General features: G+C 42.4%; 1 protein-coding gene across 5 annotated transcripts in view; it reads left to right on the top strand.

Moving 5' to 3' along the window:
• The first annotated feature begins 256 nt into the window (after positions 1–256).
• Positions 257–22,403, top strand: part of ZNF462 (zinc finger protein 462) — an 88,083-nt gene continuing 65,936 nt past the window's right edge. The window contains exon 1 of one of the 5 annotated variants that reach the window (XM_058825775.1): positions 257–310. The gene's annotated coding sequence lies outside the window, so the exon portion shown is untranslated. Of the gene's footprint in view, positions 608–716; positions 871–22,403 lie in introns of those variants that run through there. The other 4 variants (XM_058825776.1, XM_058825778.1, XM_058825774.1 and 1 more) reach the window with 4 other exon arrangements.

Genomic DNA, 22,403 nt, shown 5'->3' with positions numbered 1-22,403 from the left:
ATGGCGATCCTCCATTGCTGAGACCTGGCAAGGAGCACATGAGACTCACAAAACAACTTCCACAACAATAACAAGAAGAGCTAGGCAGAGAAGAAGAGGAGAGGAGAGGAGAGGTTCGGAGAGGAGAGGTTCGGAGAGGAGAGGTTCGGAGAGGAGAGGTTCGGAGAGGTTCGGAGAGGTTCGGAGAGGAGAGGAGAGGAGAGGAGAGGAGAGGAGAGGAGAGGAGAGGAGAGGAGAGGAGAGGAGAGGAGAGGAGAGGAGAGGAGAGGAGAGGAGGCAGCAGCAAGAGCAGCAGTGCCGGGACGCTCCTGTAAGTTCTTGCAATTAAAACCCATCTCTGGTTTGGCATTGGAGAGATCATCTCTCGTTTGTGCGTGTGTGCGTGTGTCTCTCTGTGTGTCTGTGTGTCTGTGCGTGTGTTATTTTATTTGGTCTTTTATGTCCGTCTTTCTCTCCACCACCTTCCTCTGAAATCCATTCATTCGGTCAACGGAGGAAGGAGGAAGAAAGAAAGGAAGAAAAAAAAAAAAGAGAAGAGAGGGGAGCGAGAGCGGGGTGTTTTGTTTGAGAGAGAAGTCTCTTGCATGGAGGAGGAGAAGAGGAGGAGGTGCTGGTGGTGGTGGTGGTGGTGGTGGGAGGAGGAGGAAGGCGGTTAATTAATTTTTTGTTGTTGCATTACGGGGGGGTTGGGGGGGGGGAAATATGGGGAGATAAGTGAGATACCAGCCGAGCTTTCGGGGTGGGGGGTGCCTGAGAGGATATGTGTGTGTGTGCGAGGTCTGGATGGTGCTGTGCGTGTGGACTTGGATCAGAGACGGGAGACACACGGAGGAGAGAAAAGCTCCGTGCTGGCACGACCCAGGCAATCGGGTGACCTCTTTCTTCCTTTCTTTCTTTCTCGCTCTCTTTCTTTCTTTCTTTCTTTCTTGTTTTCTCTCTCTCTCTCTCTTTCTTTCTTTCGTTCTTTCTTTCTTTCTCTCTCTCTCTCTTTCTTTCTTTCTTTCTTTCTTTCTTTCTTTCTTTCTTTCTTTCTTTCTTTCTTTCTTTCTTTCTTTCTTTCTTTCTTTCTTTCTTTCTTTCTTTCTTTCTTTCTTTCTTTCTTTCTTTCTTTATTTCTTTATTTCTTTATTTCTTTCTTTTCTTTCTCCCAACCACTGTCCCCCTCCTCCTCTTTCTCCTCGTCCCCTCTGGCTGCCCCTGGCCGCTGGCGAGGCAGGTCCCTCACGCCGGCGGTGGTGCCCCCACCGCGGCTCTCCTGGACTTGGGAAGCGGGGGTCCCCGGCGGCGTCGGGGCTGGGGGGCTGCTGGTGCCCGCAGGAGGTGGCTTGGAGGAGGACAGCGTTCAGCTGGAGAGCAGGAGCCATTACACACGCTTGTGCTCTCCTTTGAGAGAAAAGAGAGCGAGAAGGGAAGAAAGGAAGGGGAAGGAGCCCACTTCTACTTGCTCAGTTCCCCGATGTCCCTACCTTTAAACCAGGCAAGGGAGAAGGCGCTTTCTCCCCTGCCCCTTTCTCAACCCACCCGGAGCAGGTTTCTCCCTATCTCTCCCCCTTTTTCCCTTTCTTTATCTCCCTGTCCTCCATTTGCAAGCTGTCTGCTTTGGTTCCAGTCCAGGCTCCACAACACAAAGCTTCTCCTCGCTCTCGCACACATGCACACACACAGTCCACAGGCTCTTTATGTCTTCTGGAGTAACCTTCTCCTTCCCCCCCCGTGCCCCCCGGCTCCTCTCAGCATTGTGGTTTCTATTCTCCACACAGAGAGATCCTCCTGGAGCTTCATGTAGTTGTGATCTGATAGGATTCCTCCCCCCCTTCCCTTCACCTCCCTCTTTTTGGGGGAGAAAGGGGGAAAAGTTTCATTTGTTTTTCTGGTGTTTGGAAGGGGAAAGACCTCCAAGTTTTGAGTGCTTTCTGCTCCTGCTTTTGTGTGTGCGTCTGTGGGGGTCTGTTTGTCTCATGAAGCTGCTTGCATGTCTAAGAGGAAGTGACTAGTTTGGCAGAGAGCTGTGATCTGAGTCAGGTAAGCCATGTCATGTTCTCTAGCTCCACCAGAAAATGGAGGAGAGAGAGAGTAGACAAAGCTGAGATGGGAAGTGCTCCTAACATTGTGGATGTCTCTCCATGTTTTGAGGCTTTGCTGGGCAGGAGCTGGCTTAATCATGATTTTTTCCCCCTAAGGTTTTCCCCTTCAGATTTTTCAATGCACAACATTGTGATGGGTCTTCTCGCTGTCTTCATGCTATCAGGAAATGAGGATTGGAGGAAATTGCTCAGATTCTCCTTCACACAGAGAAACACATCCTCAGGCTTTTTTTCTCTGATGCTTTCATGCGGAGGTCACCTTTCTAGATATTTTTCTTTGGTTAAAGACCACAGGATTTTGGAGGTTGATCAGTTGGCCAAGTAAATAGTGTATATAAGCATATATTTTTAGATTTCTGAAAGCGTTTGGAGGTAAGTGCATGCAGCTTGAGGCTGCTCAGGTTCTTCCAGAGGGTATCATGAAATGTCTCTTTTTTTCCTAGGTGATGATGCCTAATTTTTGGGATTTTTAACATCTCGTTTTCAAGAGCATTCCTTCTTTTGGATGTGTTTTAAATTAAGATGGAATATTTCTCTCCACTCACTAGGTTGCATTAAAGTGATACTGGCAAGCTTTTAGTAGGTTCCTCAGAGCATCATAACATACATAATTTCTCTTGGAAAAAGCAAAACAGTTTTCACAGCTGTCTTTTTGGTGTCACAAAATACTCTTTTTTCCTGAAAACTTAAAACAGCATTCTTACTGTGATTTTAAGGTCATTATGGAAACCTGAGATCTTTAAAGCGAGATAGGAGTTGAGCAGGAATTTGTGTGCTTTGTTTTTAATCCACCTTTTAATCTGAAGCAATTTTGAGTAGACCCAAAGCAGGCCTCGGGTCTTTTCCCACCCACTGAAATCTGCACATCAGTAGATGCAGTTCCTCAAAAAATTGAGAATACATCCTGAAATGCACGAGAGGGATACCGGGGTGCAGTGCTGCTGAGCTTGAAGGCACAGCTCCATGGAAAGGTGTGAGTGATGTCCATACATTGGTTACTCTGAGGTGTTTTAAGAACAGATACGGGAAGATGTTAAGTTTGCAGCACGGGGGATCAGTGAATCTGAATCAGAACACACTCCCAGATGTGCAGAAAACCAGAAAGATTTGAGGATTGCAGTGACGGGTGATGATCTTGAGATCCGTCTTAGAGATTAGAATCAATGCCCTTGTTTTGTTTTTGCTGTGAAAGAAATGTTTTAATGTCAAATCTAATATACCTCGGAAGGATATTGCTTTATCAACTGTGCATTTCTTACTAATGGTTGCTGATCTGTCACCCAAATTACTGAGATTCTCTGGTTGTCTCCATCTTTCAGAAGAAGGCCATGGAACATACCATTTCAGGTATGTTTAATCTTATGTTTTGGCAAAAAGAGAGGTTAACTGCTTTTGGTTTTGGGGTTTTGTTTGTTTGTTTGTTTGTTTGTGCTGCTGTTGTAGTGCTTTGGGTTCTCCCCCACCCCCCCCCACCCCGAGGGGATGTTTTTGATGCCTTTTGCAATCTCTTCACAGGTCTAAATCAGCCATTGAAATAAAACTGAAAAATTGCCCACTGACCTTTGTTTATTTGGGTTGGATGCCAGCTATCCATCCCCTATATGGACCGTATGCAGAGTGCTTGTGGTTCAGGGCTGTGAAATCTCCTCTTACTTCTGGAGAGGTCAGCCCAGTGCTGGCATTACAGGGTGCCCTGCAGATACACTGCCCTTGAACGTGGCGTGTGCAATCCAAGAACAACTCTGAGATTTAAGATCAGGATCTTTATGGGAGGGCCTCTTACGCCCTAGAAAACCAAACAACATTGCAGTGGTTTTAATGGGGTTTTTTTTGTTGTTGTTGTTGGTATTTTTTTCTGTGTTTCCTCACTATGAGACTGAAACCTCTTCAGAGAATTGTATTCTCGTTAATGGTGCTTCTTGCTGTGGTTCTGCCCAGACAGACTGAAGTTCACCTTCAAAATACTAGCTGAAGAACTTCTGTTAAAAAATAAAAAATAAAAAAATCCCAAAACAACACAAAACAATTCTACCCCCCCAAAAAATCACAAACAAACAAACAAAAAAAGCCCCCAAACCCATTGGTTTTTGTTTTTTAAAGAAGCTCCAGAAAGATGATCTTAATTCATGCCATGCTGGTGACATGAATGTTTCTCCTAATCAGGCTTAAATTTCTTCAGACAGTGGCTTTCAATTGCTTTTGGTTTGAGGCACACAGAGCCTTTTATTGTTCCAGTCTCTCATAGAACAAGCATTGGTACCTTATTCTCAGTATTTAAATATGCTTTCCTTAATCACTTTTCTCACACCTACTAGACATAGCTTATGAACCACTGCTTTAAAAATACTTGAAGAATTACTTGGTTTTGTTTTACATTTTCACTAGCTTCACACCAGATTATGTTGATGAGAAACTTAAGATGTCATGTTTACAATTTCCTTCCATAATTAAAAATGTTATTTTATTGCAAGAAGAAAACTAAAAATACGGTAATGTGTATGCTTAGACTGAAGAGCATGAGTACATAATGGGATGCTTGAAAGGGAAAGTAGGGCAACTGCAAGTGAAAATGGAAAAAAAATACCATCATTCCAATCCAGTAACCTTTATAACAAATTCGTTAGCACTGTACACTTTGACTAACAAGGGGATTGACTTTTGTGAAGACTGATAAAAGGATGATTAAAAAGAGGAGTTGAGAAGTAGATGACTATTGTTCAACATAGATGTCTGGACATCTGGCAGATGTTCCTCTGGGCCCCAAGGAATGGGCAAGTTTAATTTTAGCCTTAAAAAGGAAATGGGAAGAACTTAAGTCTTATAATAGTACAACTTACAGTTTGAGGAAGATTACTTCAGAAGAGCTCCAGAGATGTCTCTTGAAGTCTGGAACTCCCAGAAACCCAGTGTAAATCAACATTTCCTATTGGGTTTTCCTATTATTTCAAACAACATGTGTGGAGCTGCGATATAAATTAAGATTACCTCAGTTTACTGTGACACTTTCTCTGTGTGGTGTTGTGGATAATTTCTTTAAATGGGCAGAACAACACTGCTTTGAAGTAAAAAATTGCATAAAAAGGACTTGGAAGTGTGAAAGTGGTGAATGGCTGTGTACTACTCTTTAACTAATATTGTCCCGTGTTGAAGCTTCACCAGGCAAACCTGGGGACAAATGCAAAAGTCCCCAGTGAAATAGTGATTGGAAGAAGCTGCTGATGGAGGAAGGAGGTCCTGTTTTTTGCAGATCAAGAAAGGTCTACAAAGGCCAAGATGTCTGTGTTGTTACATGTATTTTATTTCTTTATATTTTGTTACACGTCCAATCCATTTTAGGAGAAAAATAATGGAAATACTCCTAATACGTTCCTCATATTTTGACTCTTAACAGATATTTTTCTACTTTGAAGTAGGAGATTATGTGTTTTATGAGCTTGTTCTGGATGAATATGGTCTGCTACCAGTGCCAGAATGGTATGATTTGCTTAACTTGCATGCTTGATCCAAGATGTGTTCAAGTATGAACTTCTAATTGCTGGCTTCTGCAGAGATGTTGAACTTCATCAGTCCAAATGCCTGTTTGCTTTTCAAACAGTTTCTTCACTCTAGGGTACTAAGCAATCAAGAAATCTGTGGGCCCATAGGAGGTGAGCAGGGGTTGTGTTGAGTGTTAATTGAGGAGAGAATGAGAAATTCCTTCTTACTCTTTGGAGATTGAGAATAATTTTTGAGATGGGGGGCGGGAAATGAAAGGAGCGTGATGAGAGTGGAGGTTGCTTAAACATCATCTAACTTCTCAGAGAGAGGAACTTGGGTTGTTTAATCAAGAGGTGCTGGAGAAGGTGGTGTGATGCAAGTCCTCAGCTGCTGGCAGAGACACAGTTAACATTGTACACGGTTGAACTTCAGCATGGCACTTCTCCAAATGAGTTGACTGTTGAAAATAAAATGTTCCAGAAGAACTGGGAGAACAGGAAAGAAGTTAAAATAGCATGGTTTGTATGCCAGTGCTGAAAGAAGAAAAGGGGGGGGGGAGGAAGGGAGATAGATCGACTTATGATAATTATCTTGCTGGTTGTAGCAAAGGAAAAAAAGGTCTTCAGTAGAAGTTTCCAAACTTAGGGGACCAGGTTTAATAGAAGGGGTCTTCATTTGTATCCTGAGTTTTGGAAGTATTCTGCTTTCAGCTTGTGTTTGGGAAGTTCAGCACATAGGTAAATACAAAGTCATGTGAGACTGTTTCTGGGTTCTGTTCCATTTTAGTCTTGTAACGTTGAAAACAATACCAGAGATCTAAAAAGTCTGTCCCTCATCTTTTGAGCCGTGCCAGAGGTTGTAGAACTAATACATCTCTGAAGGAATTTGAAGAAGAGGGTAGAGTTTGAGATGAGGAAAGGGGAGCCTTTGTGTTTGGTGTCTTACAGTTGAACACAGTTTTAACACAATGCAATTTTTTTTTTCCTCTGGGCTTTTTTCGGCTCTCTGGGAGTTGATGATCTTGGTGCAGTTGTTTTGGTCAGCTTGAGGCAACATATGTTACTGCAGTAATTCAAAATATCCTGGCCTAATCACTACTTGAAGGAAGTTTTCTTTAAGCAGTGTTTGGGAAAGAGATTTCTCTCATCTTTGGTTTTGACTGCTTTGTAGTCAATTTTGAGAAACACTGGTTATCAGAACATCAGTCCCAGACCTAGCAGCAGTGCTATCTGTACATTGTATTTTATTTTGATTAAAACTTTCATCATTTTTTTGGCTGGTTTTTGTGGTATAATTATGGACCTCCACAGCTGCTGTCTAGGGGGAATACAGCGGGGTTTTGGTGTGGGCTGAAAGCAGCTTCTTAGGTTAGAAGATGGTAAGATCCATCAGGAGAAGCAATTAATTAAATTGAGTTTAGCTGGTAATTGAAGGAAGATGGAAATAGGAGATCTCAGGATGTTCAGGAGTTGTTCTTGAGTGGAGTCAAACACAGTCTCTTTAAGAATACTTGTTTAATAGTGTCAGCATAAAGAGCTGTAGGCACAGCATCAATGTCATGAGTGATTAGGAAGGACTTATTTAGAGCTTATTAGGGTAGCAATCATTGCAAGGCCAGTGTGTGGTGAGGATGAATAATTCTGAGAAAGCACTTGATTCACTGGGCTACTTCTATTAGTTTTGAACCGGTTAAATTAAAACTTCAGTTCTTGAAGTGTGTCACTTGTTACTTCCTGGTGGAAAATAAGACCTTCTAATTGGGATTATGTGTGAAGAAGCTAAGTGCTTGCATTATGTGACAGTGTTTTTCCTTCTCCTTCCAGTTCCAGGAATATGCAATTAATAACATGATAGTCATTTAGATAATAGGTACTCAGCAGCCCTGGATGGTGTATTTGGTGCACTTGTTACAGATGCAGGCTCTGTGCTGACCTGAAGATTAGGAAGTGGGATGTTCATCAGAGTGGCATTACTGTTGCTATTAAAAAGGTCTGGAAAGGGGCCTGAGAACCCCAGCTGCTGTCATGGTGTGGAGGAAGTCAGGCCTTCAAAGGATACAAGGATTAGAGTGTCAGGAAAAGTAAATGGTAGCATCAGCACAAGTAGAAAATAGGCAGAGCTATTCAGCAAACAGAAAAAAAGTAGGCTAAGGCATGCCATAATTATGTGCAGTGGAAACTTGCTGCTAATAGAGCAGTGGCATGGGGTAGAGAGGCAGGAGAACGATTTTTCAAGACAAAACAAAGCAGACATTGCAGAGAATGCTATAGGAGGACTGAGCATTCAGTGTGCTCGTGATAATGTGAAAGAGAAGACTTTGTTTTGAAAGATGCTAAAAATGGAATCTTCTGATGCACATGTGGTCAGTGTTTCCGTGGCCTGGTAGGACAATGGGGGCTTCTTTAGCATTGCTGGGATGAGCAAACCCTTCCTTTCCGGCTGCAGCTCTTAGGTTCAAACAGTGGCTTGGGGTGGTATCAGTGGCTGTGGAAAGAAGGCATCACAGGATATTCCTTTTGGGAAGAAGATGGGTCATCCTGGGCTTTGGACTGTTGTCATGCAAATGCTTCAAAACACAATGGCCACTTATCACAGGAGCCAGGCAAATACATTCCTCCCACACACTGGCCCCAGACCTCTCCAAAGAAAAGGGTGGAATGGGGGGAATGTAACACTTGGAACCTGTGCTCCAGCGAGCACACCTTTTTAAATTTTCTCCCCCTGTTTGTCAAATAAACAGCAAAGCTAAGGAGAGACTACTTGTGCTGGAAGATTTTGGTCCAGCATGATGGTGATGTGGAGGGTGGTTCATTTACCTTTTAATGATTGACTTGCTGGAGAATTTAATTGAGTGTGCAGCTGGGAGAGGATCATTAATGAAGACCTTGCTGTGGTCCAAAAGTCAGAATTCAGCTGTCTAGTGATGCTGAAAAGGGTTGGGTTTTTTTTTTGTCATTTAATTACTGCCTCCCTCTTGTTGATATTAAATGGACAGTTGATACAGATCCCAAGTTCCCAGAAATTCCAGAGGGATTGGTGAAGGTGGTTTATGTCAGTGGTGATTGTTTACCAACTTTTAAAAAAATTCTTAATTTTCATGTTTTTATTAAACAAAATAATTACTGCAGTCTGGGCTAAACTTGGAATAGCTTGAGGAGTGCTGGTCTTGAGGGGGATGCAGTGAGTCAAGGATGAGTACGCATCTCTAGTTGAGCAAACTGCTTCTGGAGAGAGCTCAAGAGGTCCATAGATGTTAATTTATTTTAATTCAGACTTGGATTCTCCAGTCCTGGTTAAACTCAGCTAGATTTGTGGGCATGTGGGTCTTTATAAGAGGATTTAGGTCTCTCTGATCAAAAAGAAAGGAGACCAAAGAATTGCTGTCCAGCCCTTGAAATCTTGCTCTTAATTTTTTTTATTCCTTCAACCATCTATCCCGCTACCCAGCAAAACAGGCATAGTTAGGATTTAACATGGATGTTGGAAATTACGACCCTGGTGCTGGATTCTGCTGCTGTGTGTGTTGAAACAAACCAAGATCAGGAAGGAAAAGCCTCCTTTTGTGAGTGGTTCTGGTGTGTGAGGCTGGAGCAGAGAGCTGCTCTTTTCTTGGCAAGTGCTTTGAGAGATGAGATGTGGTTACCTTCCGCCTTGTTTCTGTGTCACTGTTGTAATTCTGACTGAGCCTTTCTTCTCAAGTGTGTTGTTGCTTGTGGTGAGTATGGACAAACATATATATATATATATATATATATATATATATATATGTATCTATACACACGCAGTACCTACTTAGGTGGTGATGCAGCAAAGTTTTGGAAGGTGGTGGCCAATGGAGTCATCTTCTTGTTTTCTTCTGTGCTGTGAGACCAGTGGCACCGTGAAGACAAATTATATAAATAAATAAATAAAACGTCAATGTGAACAAATTTGGAATTATTTCTCTCTGTATTCAATTGGGAGCTCTTGATTTTGCGTTTCAGGTCTCCCCCTCCCTTTTGTCTACAGCTGGGCTGCAGGATGTGGAGCCTCCAGGACTGGTGGGCTCTGAAGCCTTGCTTCTATCATGCTCAGCTCAATAGCTTGACAAGTGTAAAAAATGTAGCAAATGGCTGATGGAAAATTGAGAGCAGCCAGACAGCTCTCAGCCTGGTTAATTAGCTCCTTGACTGCTGAATTGTTCCTGCCCTGTCATATGGCTGTGGCTTGCAGCTCTGTGAGAAAGGGTTTGGGTTCCTGGCCAGAAGTGCATCCCAAAAGTTGAATTAATGTAACTTGAAGTCAGTGTGGACAGGTTCCTTTTGGTCTAAATGACCTTTTATCTTTGCTGGGGGCGGGCAGTGGGGAGAAAGCATATCAGCTTTCAGCTATGTCAGGTCATGCAGAGGCCAAGTTCTCCTGTCTGATCAAGCATATGGTGTGAAACAGCACCAGGGCTGGGCAGGAGCCCTCCAGCAGCCCTTCTGTAGGTAAATGTGACCCAAGGCCATGTCCTGCCTTGCAGGATGGGTGTGTTTAACCCTTCAGTGGCTCTGGCTCCTGGTGTGTTTCCATCCTGGTGGGTTGAGAAGAAGCTGGTGTTGCTCCAGAGCACGCGGGTTTTTCCTGCCAGAACACCCTTGCATGTGTGAGACCTGAAATCTCTGGCTCCAAGGACATAACTGTATTACTCACTGGGACTGCTGAGAGAGTGAGTCAGTATGTTTGGGTCTTTGCATGAATAAATGAGTAAACCTGAATTATTTTAAAATGATCAGATTGCAGAGGTGATAAAACACTACAGTGAACTTTCCATTCCACACCCTCTACCACTGTGCTGCTCTCCCTCCACCATGGGACAAGGGATGGGGGAAGACAAATATTTTCAGTGTGTTGTTCTCCTGAGGAACCATGTAAAAAAACCTGCTGAAGCTGTGCTCAGAAAATGTCTTTCATACAGAAGTTTCTTGGCAAGGTCTCAGACAGGTTGACCAAAGGTTGCACGAGTTGTGCTCCTGCAAAATGAACATGGAATGGTTGTTGCCCTCCATGGTTCTTCAGTGCTTCCACAGGTTCACCAGTGGTGTACAGGAATATAGTTTGCTTGCTGGTATTCTGGTCTTATCTCTGAAGATATTTATTTTAAGAATTCATGTCTACATAGGTTTGTTAATACTGTACTGTAATATCAGATGGGCTGCTGAGACCTCAAGGGGGTGAGGAATCTATTTTTAGTGTGTTTGAAGGGTAGATGATGTTTCAGGTTGTGGAATGACTTTCTAGGGGGCCTGTCACCATATACTGAAGTTTTGTATGTCATGGCAGTGAAGGCCAGTCATATGATGATGAGTTAGTAACTTAAATGGGACATAAAAAAAAAAAATCCTTCTCTTTGGGGAAATTTTAAAGATAGATGGAGCTGAAATGTTACACAGCCTGTTCTCATGCTTGTTTCCTTGATGTGCTGAAGACATCTAATCCTCTTTACAGGTGAATTAAGCAGTCTGCTTATGAGCTGAAGGCAATACCTGCTGATCTGTTGACATCCAGATTGGAGGGTTATTCATGTCTCAGTAAGACTTTTAGTAATGGATGACCACAAGAACATTTTAGCTGCCCAGGTGGTGTGAAGAAGATTGTTTGTGGTCTCCTTCCACATCAGAAGTTAGTCATGTGTAGGAGGTTGGATGGTAGCAGTGCTGTCCTCTTTGGGAACTTGACACCCCAGCCCACAGAGATTTGGAGCTTTAGGTTGAAAAGATCCAGCCTGAGACAAATGCATGTGTGGAGCAATCTGAACAGTGAACCCAGTTGTGCTTTTGGAGCACTGCACTGTGGTGGTAGCCATGAGGAACAGATCTTAACGATTTATTATAGTTAGACTTTATGTGGATTTGCTTCCTATTTTCCTTGGAAGACAGCAAAACTGCAACTTTTACAGGATCCTTCTTACATTCCTGGGATTTTGTTTAGTGTGCAGGCATGTGCACTTTATTTATTTATTTTATAACTGCTCACTGCCTCTGTTAGGAGTGTTAACAAAGGCTTTTCAATAGGTCAGACCTCACCACTGTCTCATTTTCATAGTTACCGTAGTGCATTTGGTGGATAATAGATGATGGGAGCTAAAGCCCTTATGCTCTAAGAGCTCATTCATGTGAACAGTCGCTGTGCTCTGATTCTGAATTTTCACTGCAGCTACTTGTGTGAGTAAACATTTGAAGATCAGATCCTTAGCTGCATGGAGTAATTCTTGTGGAGCTTTTCAGGGAGGCGTTCGAAAATTACATCTTGAATTGAGGATGCCCTTAACTTTCAACAGCTTCCACCTACATACATGAGATGTTCATTTGTGGTTGCATGTGAGGGCATGGCTGTAGCAGATTTGCAAGATTCAGCAGAAGCATATGCATAAGATAATTCTTCCACTTTCATTCATGCGCCTCTTCTTTCGTTCTCACTCTTTGTATTTTGACAGCAGCAGCATGTATGTTATAAATACTCAACTTTGACTTCATTTAGTGCTGGCATGTCCCTGAAGTATGATTTCATGTGACTTTGCAGATGTTCTGGTGAGAACATTCCCGTTGCTGTGTTGCCTGTGGATGATGTTCACGCATTCTGGAGCCCCATCACTAACTGTGGTGGTTTTGAAAGCCATTTCCCCCCTCCTATTTTTTTCCTCTTAATTAAGGGATTTGCTTTAATAGATACTAATATAGTAATGGTTTGTTGAAGACAAAAGTGTTTTGGATCAGGAGAAATGCAACCTAGGTCCTTTTACAATGGCAGAAGTGTGTACCTTTGTATGTGTGTACATAATACAAGTTTCTATCCATTTGGTTCATGCTGCTGTGGTGGTTCATCTGGCAGATCATTTAAATATTTACTCCAAAAGATCTTGTTCTCTGTTGGTGTGAAGCAGCATTTCCAGTTATTTTTAGGTCATTTTCATCTTAGCAACCCTGTTGGAGATAAACCAGATATGAGTGCTCCAAACTGTCCCTGCGTTTTGGGAGAGATTAATAAAATAAAACTTACTGGTTTGATCCCAAGGGAAGAGAACAGGCCATCTGGTTAACAGAAGGTTAGGCAAAGCAGTACAGCACTGAGATTGCCATAAACCAACCCCGAATATCTGGTGGTGTGTCCAGTTGCTGTGTGTATTAGGCGTTGAAATGGTGCTCTCCGATCTGCAGAGCCAGCAGTTCTGTTACCACTGCTGTGACGCAGGAGATAATTCTGTTGGGCAAGCATCAGCATGGGGGTGGATCTACAGCACAGGATGTGTAATGTCAACATGAAGCATGGGAGCTGGCAGTAAGAAGGAAAGCAGCCATTTCATGCCAGTGCAGGAAGCCCAGATAGATTTTTTTCCCCCCCTCTGCATCTTGTCCTTTTGTTGCTGCTTTCATACTTGGTATTAAACAATTACTTTCTGCTTTGTCATCTGAAAACTTCAGCCCAGTAGGGTTTCATGTCTTCCTCTCTTTCTCCTTCTGAACCTGTGGGTTGTTTTTTGTTTTTTTTTCTTTTTTCTTCTTGTTTTTGTTTTGTTTTTGCTTTTGGGTTTTGGTGGTTTTTTTTTTTGTTTTTTTTTTTTTTTTGTGTATGTGTCTTTTTTAAAAAACCCAAACCAAACACAAAGCAATGAAGTGCACTCCAAAAGCATGTCTGATGGGTTATACAAGGGGGGCTGGGGAGAGGCTGAAAGGCTGAGCAGATCTGGAGAAAGAGAAGAGTTCAGTCATGTGCAAGTCCTGAGCTTCAGATGAGGCTCCATTGTAGATCCTTTTGGCTTCAGTGCAGACACAGTTTGTTCAAAAGCTGTAACCATTTGAGAACATTGAACTGCAGCTGCGAAATGCAGAAGGTATGAAATGCTGTGATACTGTGTAGACCTTGAAACTCTGTAATCACTAAGAAACTGTAGAAACCTACTGTAGCTGTTCCTGCTTTTTTTTTTTTATTATTTTTTAACCAGAAATGCACTTTTAGAAGGCCTTTGTCCTATTTGGCTATAGCCATGACACTTTTTTTCTTTTTTTTTTTTTTTTTTTAATAGCCAAATATCGTTACTAGTCTATATAGATCTGCAGGAAAAAGATTTCTAAGTAAGTTTACTGAGCATTCAATGGACTTTAAAAATCAGATGATAATGTCTTCTCTCAGCTCAGTCACACGCTGGCCGACCTGTTTAGGGGTTTTTTCCACCCATAATATTTGGAGATACCTTCCTGTAGCTGCAGCCTGGGAAGTTCTGGAATACCAGAGCTTGCTTCTTGATGGGCACAGCAGAGCTGAACTTCATAATCAGAGCTCTCAGGGTTTCCATTACCTGTTCAGCAGGATCTTCAGAGAGTATATTTCAGATCCCCTTGAATGAATCCTTGTCTTAGACGCTGTTCTGTGGCAGCCCTGCAAAAGCTTGACTTTCTTCATGTGTTCCTAGGAACTGGAGTGGGAGTGTGGGAGTTGTCAGCCCACAGGTATGTTTTCCCAGTTGCAATTTGGTGATGGGAGGAGGGGATACATATAAAACATGGCTTGTGTGTGAAGACTGTTTGTTCTGTTCCTCAGTAACTCCATCCTTAAAACTGCTCCGCTGCTCCTGTTCAGATTTTTTGGTTGGAGCTATGGGACTCTGGCACTTCTGCATAGGGCACTTGCAAAGAAATGGCACTGAGGATTTATATGGGACTTGAACACCATCTCTCAGGGCAGAACTCCTTCTTGGTTCCGTAGATACACTATGGTGTGGCTGTTCCATCATCGGAAGTATTAAGGATGCAGGCAAATCAAAAGATTTTTGTGAAAATGAAGTGTGGGCACTCTGTTCTGTCTACCCATGTAGTTTCCATAGCAGGTTGCACTTTGTAGTGGCTGGTAATTTTGTAGCTTTTTCTGGTGGTTTTGGAACAGTTTTCAGAACATGCTGGAGGAATGTTCATCAGAAGTGCTTCTTCATATGCAGATGAACAATGCCACCAGGTATTGTCTGCACATTTGCTCATAGACCATCTCTGTACTGCAAAAAAAATGCATTGTCCTTGACTTTTTTCCTACTGAAAAATGTGCTACTTGCTGAAGATAGTTTATTATAAATAACTACTAAGATGATAATCTCACCACAGCATGCTTGGCAGTCTTCCACTGAGTTAGCCTGTTTCAGCAAGGAGCTGTCGCTTAAGATACAAAGCAATCTGCAGGGACATATGATCACACACACTGACTGTTTTCTCAGTCATCATGGATGCCATATCATTTCCTGTGCCTGAAATTAGGAACTGGAATTATTGTCTGGTGAACCAGCAGGATCCACCTCCAGAAAGATGCACCTGAGTTCCCACCTCACAAACATTTGGTTGCAGGGAAGTTCTCAGTTAGGGAGTCTTTAGTAGAAGCATTAATGCCTGTTAGACATGGGCTTTTTACCTTTTATTTTTGTCACAAGGATAGATGTGAGCTACTGGGGAAACTCTTGATATATTTATATGCTTACAGCAGTCATTACTATTAAAAGTTATGGAGAAATACAAGCCTACCCCTGGCAATGGGGTAGAGAGTTTTTTTTTTCAATTGTTAGCTTTGTTTGGGTAAATAATGACTTCAGGATCTCTGAATGTTTTGTTTTGTAGAGATGTCCAGAAGAAAGCCTATGATAGAGATAAGAGACTGTATCCATTTTTTATGAGAGCATCAGAAAAGGAATATTAGTATCCATACAGACCTGGTGTCAAGATTTAGCTGTAGCCACATAGCTGGGTGATGACTTTTTTGAATTTGAAAAGTTTACACTGCTTTGTAGTACATGGCTGTTGAGTTATGTTATTGCAACAGTTATGTGATGGATATCAGTGGCAAACTTCCTTTCAATTAGAGTGCTGGCAAGTGTTTGCCTTTTATTTGTTTAAAAACAACTTGATCAGGCCATCTCTACTGCTTTGTTGACAGTATAAGATGAATCAGAAGTTTTTCTGACTTCGATGTTACTCATGGACTCTGTTCTGTGGTGCCTGATGCATCTCAGGCCTGAAAACTTCTCTTTCAAGCTTGGGCATCTGTGGTTGCTTATAAGTATGAAATGTGATATTTAGTGGAAGGAGTTGGTGAGATTGAGGTGGAACAAATGAAGATATCAAGAGTGATGATGGACTTTTTCTTCTACTGGATTTGGCAATTGATGTTAAATCCATGTATCTCAACGAGATCAGTGAGGAAGCAGGACATGAAGAATTTATTCAGACACTCCATTTGCAAGGCTTAATATCAGCTCTTTTTTCCCCCCATACCTTGCAAGAGTATGGAATTTACTCATTCAAACAGAGATGCTCAGTCTTTATCTTGTTATGGCATCCTTCCCTACAAACCTCTACAAAGGCTCTACTCTTTCCCTGTGAAGTTGTGGGAGCAGATTAATGGTGGAATGGGCTCTGCTCACATATGGGGAAATTACTGGAGCTGGTTCCTGCTGTTCAGTGTCCCATGCATGACTTTGGATTGTTCTTCATCTCACCATCTGACCCAGGTGCTTTTACACTCTGGAATGGCTCTTCAGATTCTCTGGTGTCCATAAGTCCCCTGCCTTGGGCAACCTCTAAGGAAAATCCTGTGGAACAGTTAGCTTCAACCTTACTGAAGGACACACTCTGAAGAGCCAGCTCATTAAGTGAGCTTTGAAGAGTGTGCTTTGCAGAGTAGCTTCCTGTTATTTGGTTAATGGTTGACCTAGTTCTATTGCCATATGCCTCCTGGAACGCATTCTAATATAAAATATGTGCTAAAGCAAGTCTGGGATAATAGATGGAATGTCAAAGCCTCTATGAAACAGAAATCATATAATGCTGTTGCGTTTTGGAGGGTATCGTAGTTACTAAAAATGGCAATATCTTCAAAGAACTGGATTGATTCTGATGGCAAACTCAGGAATGTTAAACAGAGCCACCCATGTTTTTTTGTTTTTTTCAGTCTGTCCTTGTACAAAAGGTTTGTATCTATAATTCCCTGTGCTCCGTATGTGAAGCTAAAGTTAGGTAGCGAAGCATTAAGAGTGATATTACAGCTGTGAGAAAAGATGAGATTAGATTTGGCTAAAGGCAGGAGGATTTTTTTCCCTGTGGTAGGTGGTTTTTCCATTGCAACCATGGATTAGCAATTTTTTTTTTCCTTTTTAAGTGCTGGCTAGAAGCCAGAAATGGGTATTTGGGGTTTTACCTGATAACATAGACAGCATTCTCATGCACATACCTACACTTCAGCAAAAATATAAGAAATTTGGAGGTAGTAGGTAAAGTTCAACCTCCAGACCAAATGAGACATTCCGATGCACTGAAGTTCTGAAGAACTTACTGGCTGTGTTTTCTGGTTGACTTGGTTTTCTGCCCTAGGAAGAGGAAGGATGTATGATAACAACTGTTTTCATAAGCAAGTGTGCATTATGGTAGAACAGGGGGAAGGGAAAATTAAAGCCACGTTCTGTAACCTCTCAGGAGCTCAGTATCACTAGAGGCTGGCGATTTTTCTTCTGTCAGTGTGGGAAACGGAGCTGCTCACCAGACACCACCACGTTGTGTGTTCACACAACCTGGCAGTGTCTAACCTTTGTCTCTTCGGTTGCAGATGGCTTTGCAAGCAGTCCAGGTGTGAATTCTGGGCAGAGGTATGTCACCACAGCGGTGGGGGTGGCTGGGGCCAGCCCAATTTGTCTGCGTGGGAAGCAGTAAGCTGTCAGGACATGCAAAGGCTGCTGTTTCTGATGAGCACAAAGGAGTGCCCAACCTTCAGAGAACCGGTGGGGATGTCTTGGGAGTTGGAATAATCTTGTGCCTCTCCAGCTCCTTCAACTCAAGCCTGTTCAGGTGTTTCTGGTGACTCTGTGCTCATTTGTGTTGAGGCTGGGAATATTCTGGAACATTTGTCTAGGGTACATGCAGCAACAGCATTGTGCAGTTTCCCCTTCTTCCTTAACGTGTAACACTGAACTGAGTTTTCTGTAGGAGAGCTGCATGGTGGAAAACAAAACTGCAACATTTTCAGCAGGACACAATGTGTTGTGTGAGCCATAAATCATATTGGTCATGAGAAAAAAAAAAAAGGGGGGGGGGAAATTAAAATCTGCTCTGCGACTGACACAAACACAGCTATTTGTGCAACCTGATCAGAACAAAGGATAATGCTTCTGCTGCAAGATCAGACAGATCTGACGTTTCAGCAGGCTGAGCAAATGAATGGCGGAAGTGGTCCGCCTCCTCTTATCCATTGTCTCAAAGATGCAGGCTCATAGAGAAGAAAGGGAGTTTGAATAGGGCTTCTGAAGGAATATGCTGCTTTGTGTTCTGTGGGAAGAGAGCAAGGAGGAGTTCTAGAAGTTCTCTGCATTGGCAGGCTGACAAGCTCGTAATAGGAAAACGTGGCAGTGGACTGCTGGTGTTGAAGGAGCACTTTTGCTTCTGTAGCTTGCCTAGAAAATCTGATCTGTAATTGGGAAACTGGTGAAGTGTTCCAGGCCTGGAATATGGGTCCAAGCCTGTCTAGAAGAAAGGTCAGTGGGTCTTTAAATCCTTCTGACCTCCTGCTTGAGGCTTTTTCCATACTTTTTGTCTTTTGTCTTTCTTTTTTCCTTTTTTCTGTGTGCCCTGAATAGTTTGTGTGTTCTGGGGATACCTCTCATTTATGTTCCTGATGGGATTTTTCCATAAGAAGGGCTGGACTTCTCAAATTACTGGAATGGTTAGAACCTTCTACTTGGGAGATTCTTTTGGTTTCTTGTGCTCCAGCTGTCAAATCAACACAACTGGGATTTTAGTAGTAATCTCTCTTTTTAAAAGCATAATGAAGCCAAGGAAATGTGAGAAGGGAGAGAGCAGGACAGGGATTTTTGATAAGCTGGGTAGAATTGAGGGTTACTTCACATTTCAGAACTATATGACTTCCAGACTCAAGGGGTATTTCAGCTGAGAAATTAATCCTTTGGAGGGAAGAGTGTAGAATTTATATCAGTAACTTGGCTGGTTAGATCTCTGTATATTACCTTTTGCTTGGTTGCTTTGACTAGAATATGCTAGCAGTTAGGTGCACCATGGTCAGAAAGCCTTCATATGGAACCAGTTTTCTTTAAAATCAAGCATTCCTTGGCTCAGAGATCAACAGCTGTATTTTTTTTAGCAAACACACTATTTTTCTTTACGTTACTGGAGATTAGATTTGTGTCTGTGATAACAGAACTGGTCTTGGTCGTCCATGAGATCCCTTCTGCCCTTTGTTTTCCCACAGCCTAGAAGATTCTGTCAGTCCAAAAGAGACATAAATTAATTCCACAGGATGCTGACAGTCCACCATCAGCATGCACTGGGAACAAAGCTTCTGCTTTAGAAGCCCACTTAAAGAAAGCACATCAGAAAGTCATCAGATTCTCCTGGTTGGAAGCCTGTGTTGAAACTTTCAAATGTGTGATGTCTGGGCTGCCATGATTGGTATGTTTAGTGTCCAACAGCAATTGTGAAAATTCACAGAATCACATAGAATTACAGCAAGGGTCAGGTTGGAAAGGGACCACTTGAGGTCATCTGGTCCAGCCTCCTGTTACGTCTTTTCAAGAGACAGCCCCAGCTCCCCCAGCCTTTCCTCATGAGGGAGATGCTCCAGGCCCTTCCTCACCTCCACAGCCTTTGCTGGACCTGCTCCAGGAGCTCTGTGTCCCTCCTGCCCTGAGGAGCCCAGAGCTGGACACAGCACTCCAGAGGTGCCTCCCAGGGCTGGGCAGAGGGGCAGGATCACTCCCTGACCTACTGGCAATGCCCTTCCAAGTGCACTCCAGGGTTCCATTGGCCTCCTTGTCCCCAGCACACTCTGCTCAGGGACAGCTCTTTGTCCCCCAGGCCCTCGAGGTCCTTCCTGTCTGTTTTCCAGCAGATAACCCCCAACCTGTGCTGATGGGGTCATTCTTGCCCAGGTGCAGGACCCTGCATTTTTGAATTTCAGAAGGTTCTGCTCTACCCATCCCTTCAGGCTCTCAGGCCCTGAGAAGGGCAGTGCAGCTCTTAGGAACGTCAGCCACTCTCAGTTTCGTATCATCAGCGAACTTGCTGAGGGGACACTCTATCCCAAGCCATTAAACAATGCTGGACCCGGTACCAAACCTTGGGGACACCACTAATTACAGGACTCTGTGCCACTGGTCACATCCCTTCAGCCAGTTCTCAGTCCACCTCCCTGTTCCCTCTGTTTATCCTCAGCAGAGGCTAAAAAGCCATCCCAGAGAATCTGCCATGCTGGATTTGACCCAAAAACCACCAGCATGTGCTTCCAGCTTCTTTGACCTAAGGGGAATAATACTGGGGATAGGAAATAATACTGCTAGTGTTGCTCCTTTATTCATCCATGGTTGCAAACTGTGTCTAAACTAAGTCAGTGTTATTTGGACAGAGGGATCAAAAATGTTTATATTCCAAAGATGGCTAGTGGAAGGAGTTCACTGAGCTTTCAATCCATGCCTGAGTGTGAGGATGAAGGGAAAAATCTCATGGTTGCACATAAATCTCACAAAAAAAAAAAAAAAAGGTAAAAAAAAAAAAAAAGTGTTCTCTCAAGTGATAAAGTTTTGAGTCTAAAAGTTAAAGAACGGTATTGGCTGGGCACTAAGCAGAGATTAAAAGGTCAATTGTATATCAGTGAAGGCTGCAAAATGATTTCTTACAATCTTCTGCTTACTCACCTCTTCAGGTAATAGGAGGGACAGCAGAGGATCTTGGCTAGGTTTGGAGATCTTGAGAAAATTATCTTTTGAAGTTATCACATCCTCAAATTTATGTTGGGCAGATCTTGTCTTTGTGGGATATTTTTATTATTTTCTTGGTAATACGACTCCTTAAGATAGACAGCTGGACCAATTTCTGCTTTCTGAAAATTCAGAGCACTGTGCCAGTCATAAAGCTGATCAATTTTTTGCAAAAAAAAAAGGAAAAAAGCAGCTGTATATATATATATATATATATATAAATATATATATATATATAATATAAAAGGCCTAAATTAAAGAGGAAGCATGGAGGATTGGCTTACATGAAACTTTGAATGACAGCAGTGTGCTTGGGTTCTCAGGCAGCTGTTAGGTCAAGCAAAGTGGATGTCTGAAGTTCCTGTGGACAAAACTTGAATTTTGGAATTTACCAATTACATTTAAAATGTTACAATGGACTTTTGGGCTGTCGCCGAGTGTTCACGATGGACCTGAGCAGAAGAAGACAAATGTATTTGTATAGTCTTTAGATCTATGTCTGCCATCTTTTATGGTTTGTTTTTTGTTTGGTTTTGGTTTCCCCCCACCCCAAGTGAAGGGGATTGAGGGTTGGGTGAGTGCCTCAGGGATCGTGCAGGTGGAGGCACCTGTTTTTTACAGCTTGAGGAGAAAGGGACAGTGGGATGAAAAAATTCCATGCACAGAGTGCAGGAAAGTCATAGATCTCCTTGGCCATTGGCTTTTCTGGTGTATCAGAAGACTTTTGGATCTTTCCAAGATCGAAGTAATGACCTTGCTTTGATGTATGAAATAAATAACACCAGTGTTGTGCTTTTGAGAGCCCCTGATCCCAAAGAGATAAGCAAGGGTTTTCCTTTGTATTTTGGAGACATTCCATTCAAAACAAAAGTATCCCACAGGTCAGACAAGAAGGGTATCTGAAAGGATTTAAAGAGACATTTCCTTTTTTCTCTCTGTTTTCTATGCCAGTAATTTATATTTTTTTAACATGTCAGACCTAAAAGCTCGTCATTCAGTTTGTATCTGTAAAAGACAGAAAATGTGGGACTGAAAATGTTTTGTGACTTAGTCAAGAAATATGTTGGCTTTGTAGCCTGTATGGACCTAAAGGAATACTCCTTCCTTGTCTTCCTTTTAACTGGAAAAAAAAGGAAAAAAGCAATCCTGCAAAGTAGTAGATATTTAAAATAGTTAGAATAGCAAAGAGGACTAGGCTGAAAATGTTTGTGATAGTAAAGGTTTGAAGTCCAGAAAATTGTGCTTCACCGTGGGAGCTTTCAGGTAGTCCATTCTTCCCTTTCTGAGGTTTTCAGGAGTGACATTTGGAGGACTGAAAGCAGCCAGTTTGTGTACAGTGTCACAGGAGTCTGGAGTCTGTATGAAGCTGTAAAAAAATGCAGTGGTTGGAACCTAAAACTAGAAAGATGGTCATTATGTAAACAATTCTGAATTTCTAATTGAATTGCAGAAAAAAAAAAAAAAATCAAGATATATTGGGATTTCCAATGGACTGTCAAAAGTTTTAAGGGGTCAAGTGTAGTTTCTCCTTAGATGCTGTGGTGGGTGACCAACTTGATTTAAGCTGGCTGTGGGCAAATTGTGTAGCTGTAGAAGCTGAATCTTCAGCGGGATGACTCCCAGTGATGCAATCTTGTGTCAATTTAGGGATTAAAGCACAATCCTGCCACATGGAGCTGCAGGGAGTCCAGGGGGGTGGTTGTGTTCCAGCAGAATGTGCGAGAAGATTCTTTTTCTCACCTGGCAAAGGAGTGGGAAGCAAATAAACCAAATTAGGTGAAGTGATAAGGCTGACTGTGGGTTTGTAGTTATCAGGGTTTGATTATCTGTACCGTGGTTTCCTCCATGTCTCCATTTTAGGCTTGAAACTATGGACAAGTGATTTGCATTTTGTTCTCCAAGTGGAATCTGTGAAGAAGGTTGGTGGAAGCTGCTTTCCTCTTAATTTCCAAAGACAGATGCATTTTTCTGTTGTCTCTACAGCAGAGGAAGAAAAAGGAAATAGAAATTTTTTTTTTAAAAAAAATTATTTATTTATTTATTCCTGACAGAGCTGCTGTAGACTTTTCACGTAGTAATTTCTAAAG

This window comes from Poecile atricapillus, chromosome Z (genome assembly GCF_030490865.1).
Source record: "Poecile atricapillus isolate bPoeAtr1 chromosome Z, bPoeAtr1.hap1, whole genome shotgun sequence".
In the NCBI taxonomy this organism is placed as follows: Eukaryota; Metazoa; Chordata; class Aves; order Passeriformes; family Paridae; genus Poecile; species Poecile atricapillus.
Note: the sequence above shows the minus strand (reverse complement) of the source record. Positions and strands in the feature narration are given on the sequence as shown.